This window comes from Pinus tabuliformis, chromosome 7, assembly GCF_031772625.1.
Source record: "Pinus tabuliformis cultivar Carrire ecotype Pingquan chromosome 7, CPIR1, whole genome shotgun sequence".
In the NCBI taxonomy this organism is placed as follows: Eukaryota; Viridiplantae; Streptophyta; class Pinopsida; order Pinales; family Pinaceae; genus Pinus; species Pinus tabuliformis.
This window is the reverse complement of record NC_142293.1, coordinates 2,006,954,799-2,006,966,238: the sequence shown is the minus strand read 5'-3', so window position 1 is coordinate 2,006,966,238 and position 11,440 is coordinate 2,006,954,799.

Genomic DNA, 11,440 nt, shown 5'->3' with positions numbered 1-11,440 from the left:
TCTATTTCGATGATTGGATAGTGTTCAGATTAGTAAAATGACATGTTTCTAGTCTATGTCTCATGTTGGATACTTTTCGAAAGCATTAGATAGCCCTTAATTTGAAGAAATGGATATTCTATGTACCCTACGGGATACTCTTGGGACATGTTGTTTGCAAGAAAATATTGATGGTAGACCTAGCCAAAATTGCAGTAATCTTCAACTTGGAAGCACCGAAGAATGTTAAATAGTTTCCCACAACGTTGGGTTATACAGGATATTATAGGAAATTTATGAAAGCACATGTGAAAATCATTGCGCCCATGGAGAAGTTGCTGAAAAAGGATGCGACATTTTGCTGGGACGAAGATTTCCAAAAGAATTTGGACATTTTGAAGGAGAAAATGGTCACCCCACCCATTTTAGTGTTCCTCGATTGGAAGGAGTTCCATGTTCATTTAGATGCTTGCTATATGGCGCTAGGAGCTATGCTGACCCAACCAAGCTAAGGCAATATTTACCATCCAATAGCATTTGGCAATAGAAAGTTGTCGAAAGAGGAAAATAAATATTCAACCATAAAGCGCGAAGGTTTTGCCATGGTGTATGCACTGCAAAACTTCAAGCACTATCTATTGGGTGCGCACTTCAATATGTATACAGGTCATTCTTCTCTGCAATACCTAGTCAACAAGCTCGTGTTGGGGGGGAATATCTCCAAATGGTTGATGTTGTTCCAAGAATATGATTTTGAAGTAATTGTGAAGCTAGGGCATCTGAATGCTGGTCTAGATCACCTATCACACATTAAGAATGGATATGAACCTACGAGTCTGGAGCAAGGGTTTCCTGAAGTGCAACTCTTTGTTGTTCATGTCGCAGATGATCATTTTGCCGATATAATTCAATTTTTGTCTAAGGCACTGCTCCGGAAGGGTATTTGATGCCATAGAACAAAAAATTGGTGCTCCGAGCTGCAGACTTCTTTGTTATTGCTATACATCTATATAAAATGGGATCTGATGAAATACTACGTAGGTATGTTCCAGAGTATGGGAGGCAAATTCTCCTTGAAGAAGTAGATGAAGGAGTAGCAGGTGGACATTATGCAGGAAGAGAAACATTGTAGAAGATTCTACGTGCAAGTATTTGTTGGCTGACTGTGCATAAGGACTCCAAAATATATTGTAGGGTGTGCGATGTTTGCCAAAGGAAGCAAACACAGTCACGAAGAGATGAATTTCCACTGAATCTGCAAGTGACGTTGCAGGCGTTTGATAAGTGGGCTATAGATTTTGTGGGCCCAATATAATCACTGGGAAAGAAGACAATGGCCAAATATATCATTACAATGAATGAATACATAACTAGGTGGGTAGAGGCACAACTTGTAAAATATTGTAGCAATGCTACGACCGTGAATTTTATTTTTGAGTATATGTTGTCTCAGTTCGGCTGCCATAAGATTCTGATGAGTGATATGGGAACAAACTTTTTGAATGAAACAATTACTGCATTTCTCGAGGAATTCTAGGTATATCATTAGAAGAGTACGCCTTATCACCGTCAAGTGAATGGCACAGTAAAATCCTTTAACAAAATTTTGGAAAGAACTAAAGCAAAGATACTGAGATGTATGCATACCAGCGGTCCTTTGGGTGTACAGGACTACTTGCAAAAAGTTGAGAGGATAAACACTATTTAGACTAGTATATGGGAAAGAGGCTATAATGACCATGGAGTACATAGTTCCAAGTTTATGGATTGCAGTAGTTACGGACATGGTTGATCATGATACCATGGAATAATGGCTCGAACAACTCATTGAATTAGAGGAGGATCGCTTCTTGGCTATATTTAATCAACAGTTGTAGAAGGACTGTGAAAAGGCATGACATGATCACCATATCAAACAACGCACCTTCAAGATCGAAGATTTAGTGTTTCAATAGCCAAGTAATGAACCATCCTATGGACAAACCCTCATTTATCAGACAACATAGCTCGTTGTGACTCATAGTTATCTAGGATAATTGTCAGGGTACTGAATGCATTCAAAATTTGACCATACAATTTGACATGTATACGATGCAAGAATCTCATAAAATAACATGTAACCAATTCTCTTGAAGCCCAAAGCACAACAAGACCCATCAACATATTACAAACTCAGACAATCAAATTAGTGATACAAAATTGATATGTTCTCTCGACATCGAAGAATTTCATGAACCCCTAGTTTAATTATATTTCTTTGTTAATTATTTGGTTTTGCACTTTTGCAAACTCATGTACAAGCACATAATATTTACACACCATAAAAAAATGAAACGATTTTTCCACACACGACCATAAACAATATTATGCACGGTATATCGAAACAAAACTCTAAAAATAGCCATCGATTTCAAATGACCCCTCACTACCATATATGCCTGACGCAACGTAATCCCCTTTTTAAATATGTGATCCTCCTATTGAACATGAGGAACGATCACTTGCCAAAATTCCAAAGACAACCTTTTATCCTATCCGAGCTCGACTCCACACTAATTTTAACAAACACAATTACACTCTTTGGCTTAGCAGCAGATCAGTCTCTACAAACAAACTGGTAAGAATTAAAATGTAGGTCAGAGTTCCCACTATTGACTTCTCCAACCTATTTCATTTAAAACTGGGATTATTCTTAGAGATGCCAAATTGAACACACCAACATCGCAGCATTAGGAGCTTCTTACTATTCTCTAACTTTGTGGATAGCACATCCAAATCTACTAACAAAATCCATAGGAACATCTGACACAAACTCCTCATTATAGGTTCACTGATGCACTTCTCCTTCAAGCAATGGTTGCTCCTCGCAGTCCAAAACCACATAAAAAAAAAATGGCACATTGAAAGTATATGTACTTTCACACTTTACCTCAAACCTATGCCTACTTTATGAACATAAAAGCAATCCTCACATGTTTTTCATCTCCCCGGGTCCTCCCATTAGGGAGTCAAACCCATACATGGTCTGATATGAAAAATGAATTTTAAGAAATACACATGGTACACATATTTCTCAAAACAGTTTGTAATATTCAATCACAAAGACCAGGTACATGCCACATAAATAATGTATTATGAGATCCAACAATTTCTAAATTGAGAGATTATTGTTCGGAAAGTATCTCAACAAGAGAATCCACTCAACTAACCAATCCTACCTATATACTAATCTATATACTATTGCAAATAAAACTAACCAATCCTACCTATATCCTAATCTATATAATATTGCAAGTGAAAATAAATATAAACTAGCACAACCACATTTATCAATGTGGTTGATATACATCGATAGGCGTACATGAAACATATATACAACCACATTTTCCAATGTGGTTGATATACGCCGATAGGCTTATATCAACCACATTAATAATTATTATGGGTATTTTTTTAAACACCAACTATTTATGATTATTATAACTATATAAATAATAACAACCATATTATTTATATATATTATTATATGATTATTATATTAATATTATAATAATAATGTAAAATGATAGTAATATTAGATTATCATTATATTATTATAATAATATAATAATATAATTATTATTATATTATAATAATATTATAAAATTATAAAAATAATAATAACAATTTTTTTCCCATGGAAAAATCATAATTTTATTCATATTGAGTAAAATTACATGTTGTAGATGCTGAAAAAAGCATATGATTTATCAAAACTTGTCCCGATGGAAACAGGATCTAAAATAATTTACTGTCTATCTATGCTTTCCTACCTTTCTTTTTTTCCACTTTCCGCCAACCTTCATTGTTTGGCATGGCTGTTACAATAGATATTTGTGCTTCATTTGTGGCAACTGAGATTTCTTGTTCAGAATCTGAGATTTATCTACAGTGTGCTTTCTTGCTGCCTCCAATTTCTTGCCCCGAGGTGTGTTTCTCACTTTGCTGCTGTGGATTGGTTGTCTTTAGAACTATTGTAGATTCAATCTGATTTTCATTATTTTGTGGGTTGTGTGGAATGCTTTTTTCGCTGAGTTCTAGATTATTTGCTAGATATTCTACTTCTCGAAATATGTTGGTGGTTTCTGTGTTTTTTTCCTCTTCTATGTGATCTGCCCATGTGGCTCAAAACTGCAATCCTTTTGGCTTTGGTGGCTATCTTCTTTTCCTGTCTTTTCTGTTTTGTGGGAACGCACTTTGTAGATGACCAGTTTGATGACATATGCGGCATCTAAAGGCAGTGTTTTCATAATCAAGTGGCTGGGCCCATTGATTTTCATTGTGGAGTAAAAGGATGTGATCTGGTAATCCTTAACTGAGATCAACCTCCACACAGATCCTGGAAAATGTATAGATATCCTTGGAAAGGCGCTCACTGTCTACTTTTAAGAATTTCCCCAAAGCGTTGCCAATGCCTTCTAATACTTTGAAGTGCCAAAAGTGCAGAGGTAGGTTATATAACTTTACCCACACGGGAATTTTGGAAACCACCATGGTGTTTGGGTCAAATTTTGGGAACCAAGATGTCATAAAAAGGCCAGCATTACCCCAAAACCATGGTCCCTCGTTCAATGCATATTCCTTGTCATTTATTGTGTCGAATTTGACAATAAAAAATCCTTTTGAATAGAGGTGGATATTGTAGTTTTCTGTCCATATGGAATAAATCCACTGATGAAGGGCTTCCAGTTTGGGCCAAAAACCATTAAACCTGCATATCACTACTTTAGATAAATAATCAGCCTGTATTTCATTTACCTCGAGTACAGCAATTGTTAATGCAGGATTTTGAGTTGTCTGCTCGACGATGTAGGCACCAGGGGTTGTAGTTTGTTGTTCTATTTGCGCTTGAGGTTCCATCTTCCCTTTTACTGCATATTTGAAGGAAACGGGTCCTTTTGAGCTTGTGCCAAAGCAACCGCCGCGGAGTCTTGTGCTAAGGCAGATGGTTGAGTCGTTGCCTATGTCGTATTCTTTTAGTTTGTGGTCCTCCTGTAATTCTTTTCCTGTGTAGATCAGCAGTTGTTTGTAAGGTGGGATACCTATCTTGTCTTGTATCCTCAGTTTGAGTGTTTTTATCTCCTCCCATCTCCCTATCTTGATGCATATTGTGTTCCCTTCCATAGATCTAATAAGGAGGGTACTCTATTTACCTTCAAGCATTTCAGGAGCAGATGCTTTAGGATCCAATGTTGGGGTGTTTGCTTGTTCCTGCACAATCGTCACAACTCTCTATTGATCTGGGTTGTTTCGTTTATGGGCTAGCATTAGCCGCCAATGATCGCCACGTACTGATCCAAGGTAATCCTTACCTTTCGGGCCTTCTACTACGCTTTGGTCCTGAGATTCAGGGCAGAGAGGTATCTTGACAGATGCGTGTCCCTGGATCTGATCTACGATCTCGGTCTGTGATCCTGGGTAGAGAGGAGACTTTATGTGAGCAGGCCTCTAGATCTAGGCTTGGTGTGGGTTGTTCTGTTTGTTGAGTGCCAGATCTATTAGATCAGTGGTAGATATGAGGTTTATACACCCTTTCATGGTGAGGGAGATCGATCCAGATCCATGCATGGCTGTGTTTTCCAATGCCATAGTTCCCTCCTCAACGATCTCAGAAACACTTCTCTGCCTCCCAGATCTAAAATGCCATACCAGTACAACGTATCTTGAGATAGAATTATGAATAAAGTGCATGGAAGGAAAGATTGCCAGATCTAGTGCTGGGCTGCTAGATCTAACACTATGGATGCCAGATCTAGCATTCTGAGCGCTGAAAATCCCTTGATCTTGGGGCTGATATGATGCAAAAACAATGGCTGCAGAAACCCTTACCATCTCTTTCATGTGTGCACCATTTTCCGCACACCTTTTGCTTGTTAGGTCGCTTAGGTGTCTGCCTCTACATCCCATCGCCACCTCTCGAGATGTTGTTCCGCAATCTGCCTGCCTCATAGGGTTTTTTATGCTCAGGGGTATGTATAGACCCATAGATCGCCAGAGGATTCGGGCCATGGGCCATTCCGCATGGGGCTTGAGCGTCATGCAGCCATTGAATCTACTTCTGCTCGGTGGCTCCCTTCCCTTGTGACTCGTGAGCAAGCCTGTTGATGCACAGGTGATCCTCGGTGCTGCCATCACTATCGAATTTTCTTCTCCTTTCAAATAAACTTAAAGGACTTCTTATAATAATAACAATTATATTGTATTATTATTATAATAATAAAATATATTTATTACTATATTATTATAATAATATAATTATATTATAATTATAATATTAATATTAATCGTAATAATATTAATTAATAAGGTATATTTTAATAATTGGGTACTTCAATCTTTTTGCTAATTAATTTTTTTGATCAAATGGTCTAAATTGAAATATCCTTGTATATTCTCGTAGTTTCCACTATATCAATGGATAGAATTCACACCACTAACTTACTTGCATGTCTAAATCACATGTTTAAAACATTCTTAAATTTACAATTAATTTTCTATACAAAATAATAAATTAATTTACAATTCTTAAATTTAAAATTAATTTTTTAGAAAGAATGATTAAAAATTTACTGTACCACTTGTTGATAACCACGTATGTTCATTAGTGAGAAATGAATTTAAAAAAAAATATAAAATATATATTCAAACCTGCATTGATTCTAAAATGTATGTCTATTCACATTCTTAAATGTATGCCTCTTCAACCATTTGCCAAGTGTTTTTAACACTCCATTAGCTAAATTGGGTGGTTTCCTATGTGTTATTGATTATCTCACCCATTTCACGGTTAACTGGTTGCATTACATGCTGAAATTTTTTTAATTTGTTTGATCTTTTGAGCTCAACTGCTAACCATATCTCATTTCAGCTGTTTTGTCTACTCCATTATGTAAATTGAGTCGTTGCCCATGCGCTACTAATTCCCTCACCCATTTCATGGTTAAGTGGTTTCATTACAAGACGACGCAATATGAATTTGTTTGATCTTTTGAGCTCAATGACACAACTCATTTTGGGTTTTTCTCATCACTGGTTATTTACTTTTTTAGAGCTAGCAAGTATTCGCTTCGAAAAAGTTTTTTTTACTGATTTTAGATGGTGTTTTGGTAGAGTATTGTTAGGCTATTATACATTTATCTCATCACTGTTTATTTATATTTTTAGAGCTAGCAAGTATTCAGTTCCATAAAGGTTGTTTAGGGATTTTGAATGGTGGTTTGGTTGAGGATTTTCAAGTTGTTATAGATTTAACAGTTATAAATTTTAATCTCCACAGTGGACCTTGCTATGAGTTTGAGAGAAATATTTAAAGAGAACCATTCTTCATGTTAGATGCGAGATACTCATATCAATTCCATAGTGGACCTTGCTATGAGTTTGAGAGAAATATTGTCGTTCTTCATGTTCAATGAGGGATACTCATATCAATTCCCTCTAGGTTTTAGGTTGCCTTAGATACTGGAACTTGAGTTCTTTCACGTTTTGTTTCTTTCTACAAAATTAACTAGTAAAATGAGGTTTTATAATTTGATAATGAGTAGAACTAAATATTTTTTTAGCTTTATTATTTTGTATAGAAAATTGAAATAATGTTTTAGGGTTTTATTATAAAGTAGAGTTGAGGTATAGTTTTTTGTTGCAGCTTATCCTCAAAGTAATACACAAGGTTGCTACAAATTCAATTCATTTTTTTAGTACAATTTCTCATATTTGCACTGGCATGTTTTTAATATTCTTTCTGATATTTACACGGTATAATTTTGTATTAAATCTTTGTTTATTTTGTGGATTTGCAGCATTGCGGAAAGGTTTCATTGTTGGTTGTGCTAAAAATGTTACTTATGGGGAGGAGTCGAATTGTGCAGGGAAAGTTAGATTAAATTGTATCTTCATAATGTACCTTTTGATATAATTATGATGAAAGGAGTTTATGTTGATGGAAGTTTGCCATTCATTTACAATGTTCTTCAATAAAATAAAGTATTAATCTCTGTCTTATTATTAAAATTTTGTTTGTGGCTATAAACATGCCTTCGTTATTGGAAAGGTGCATTGGATTAAGAAACTTCTACTACAACCATTCTTCTATAACAATAAAATTGTCATTTTTTTTCTGATTCGAGTTAAGTGGTGTGTAAGCAGTGTTGTGCGATGTCTAACCAGTGTTGTGTAATTCAGTTTATACTTGAGCATATACTTTATTTGATTGATAATCCGTAGAGTTATTTTGCTACATGAATGAAACAACCCTAGATTTTTTCAATCCTAATGGAAGATTGCAAGCCACGTTATTAAGGTATAGGTTTTCTAGGTGTTTTAATTGAAATCCGTCAGCATCTTTGAAAAAAAAACAAAACTAATTCTCCAATCATGTTGTATGATGGTTAATATATATTGATTAAATCTGCCCAACGAATTTGACCCGACAATGTTTCGAGTAGGTGACCAAATGCTATAAGAGTAAGCCTAAAAAGATCTTGTATATATAATTCTTTAGTTAAGCATCGTGTAATTCATTTTATAATAATTCAAAATTTATATTTACGTTGCAAATAAGTTTATAATAAAATTAGGTTTTAAGTTTTACCTTTTACCCATTAAGTTTTACTATTAGTTTAATGATTTAATATTAGGTTTTAATATTAGTTTAATGATTTAATATTAGATTTATGTATAATAATAATATCAAGTTTAATGCATTAATATAGTTTAATAATAATAATATTTTATTCCAGCTAAAATAAAATGACAATTAATATAGTTTGTGTATGTGAATGATATATATTTAGCTTTTAATTTGTTTTTATTTATCTAGCTTTTCATTTTCTCTTTTTCCAAAATGCTTAACATAATACAATTCCATCCATGATATCTATTTTTAATTTTAAAAATATAAAATAATTTAAGTTTATAAATATATATATATATATATATATATATATATATATATATATATATATATATATATATATATATATATGAATAAAGACTCTTATCTAAACGCTGCAGTATATAATAATTAATTTTTTAATAGGATGTGTTTTGATTTTTGCTTAATATTAGCATAACCATATTTACTAATGTGGTATATAACTACATTTACTAATGTGGTTGATATACATAGATAAGTTTATTTTAACCACATACACAACCAAATTTTTAATTAATTTTTTTAATAGGATGTGTTTTGATTTGTGCTTAATACTAGTACAACCACATTTAAAAAATGTGGTTGTTATACCCAGCTAGGCTTATTTCAACCACAGATACAACCAGATTAGAAAATGTGTTTGATATACACCGATAGGCCTATATGGTGTAGGCCTATATCAACCATATTAATAATTATTAGGTGTATAATGTAAAGGTGACTATTAAAAATTAACTATTTGTAATTTTATATATATATATATATATATATATATATATATATATATATATATATATATATATATATATATATAGTGAGCTCAGGAGGCTTCTCTCAAAGCTTTTTGAGCATATGAATAAAATCTTAAATGAAACTAAATAATTCGTTCTTTAGGTCTGATAGACCAAAGTTTGGTCTCAATGGATGTTAACCATCATCATCATCATCATCATATATTGCAGTAGGTAGATCAAGAGTAGTTATTCATATTAGTTAGATTTATATTTTATAAGTTCAAACTAGGCTTCAAATGTAACTGCAATTTAGTACAAAAATACTTTATGAAACTGTTGAAATATAGATTGTCCAATAGGACAAGTTTAATTTTATTATTTAAAAATTTGTAATTTAATATATTGCAATTTGAAATTTTAATTTAAAGTGCTAACTTTTTTTATTACTGTGGCCTCATAGTTTTTTAGTTTTAAAAAAATAATGTGGAATTTCATATACATTGATTTGATAATAATAATTTTAAATTTAATATACATTGATTTTATAAAAAAATGCAATGTTTTAATGGACATTGATTTTAATACAAAACATAGGTTTAATTTTATTATTTGAAAATTTGTAATCTAATATATTGCAATTTGAAAATTCAATTTAAGGTGCTAATTTTTTTTATTACACTGGTTTCATAGTTTTTCAGTTTTAAAAAAATAATGTGGAATTTGATATACATTGATTTGATAATAATAATTTTTAATTTAACATTCATTGATTTTATAAACAAATACAATGTTTTAATGAACATTGATTTTAATACAAAGCACTTATTTAACCTATAATGGTTTGAAATCATTTTAATAGAATCCCTTGTTGGTCTTTAACACCCTGATCAATACAATAATGTGTAGTTTAACATATATTACTTTTACATAATAATTTGTAATCAATACAATATTGTGTAGTTTAATGTACATTACCTTTATATGATAATTTGTAATTTAATATAATATAAAATGATTTAATGCAAAACATTGTTTTAATATATAATGATTTTATATGTTACTTTGTAATTTATGTGATTTCGTGTATAGTGATTAATCTATTATAAATGTTATAAAAAATAATTTAATTAATGTGTTTAGTAATACAAATTAATGTTAGATATTAGACTTTTGTGATCCATATTGATAATAAGGTTGTCTTTGGGATTAATCACATTGTAGAGATTTGGTCTACGTTTCCAACCAACTAATGTGGTTCATCCTCAGGACAAATCACATTAGTTGGATGTTTCACAACATTTGTAGTGAGGATGAACCGCATTAGTTGGTTCGAAAAGTTGACCAAATCTCTACAATGTGATCAATCCGAAAAACAACCTTATTATCAATAAAAATTAAATAAGATATTAATTTATTGATAATTACTTTAATAATACAATTCATTAATATATATTTTTTCTGCGTAAATACTAATTCTATTAAAAAAGAGAAAAATATGTCCATGGAGGTCGAAACCTCAGAGGGGTCAGAGGCCAGCCCTCAGCCAGAGATTTTGAGACATACATATCTTGCTATCTACCCTTTCAGGATTAAAAGACTTCAAAACATGATTTGTTAGACCCTGACGCAAAAAAAAATAATTCTGTTCTGAGTCTAACACAACATTACTATCGCCTGCAATGGCTTTACTGATAAACATTCTGTCATACCCGCCATGGACAAAAAAGGAGGCAAAACAAAACTCACCAAACCAAGAGTTGTTGCTGCAGATCAAGAACAGGTTGGCTCGCACCGATACCAAACGAGAACTGGGACCAGACCCATGAACAGAGACCCAAAACATAGACACATAACATAAAATAAAATAGAGCAAAGGCAAGAGTGCCACCCGTCGGCAATGAACCAACATCATTCGGCATGTTGCGGAGAGTCGGGCGCATCCTTGTCCACCTGGCTGGACGAGGCAATCCAAGTGACGAATCCATTGTCTTCATTCCCTTCGATACCACCTTCTGGAGGAATTACCAGGTTTAGGATG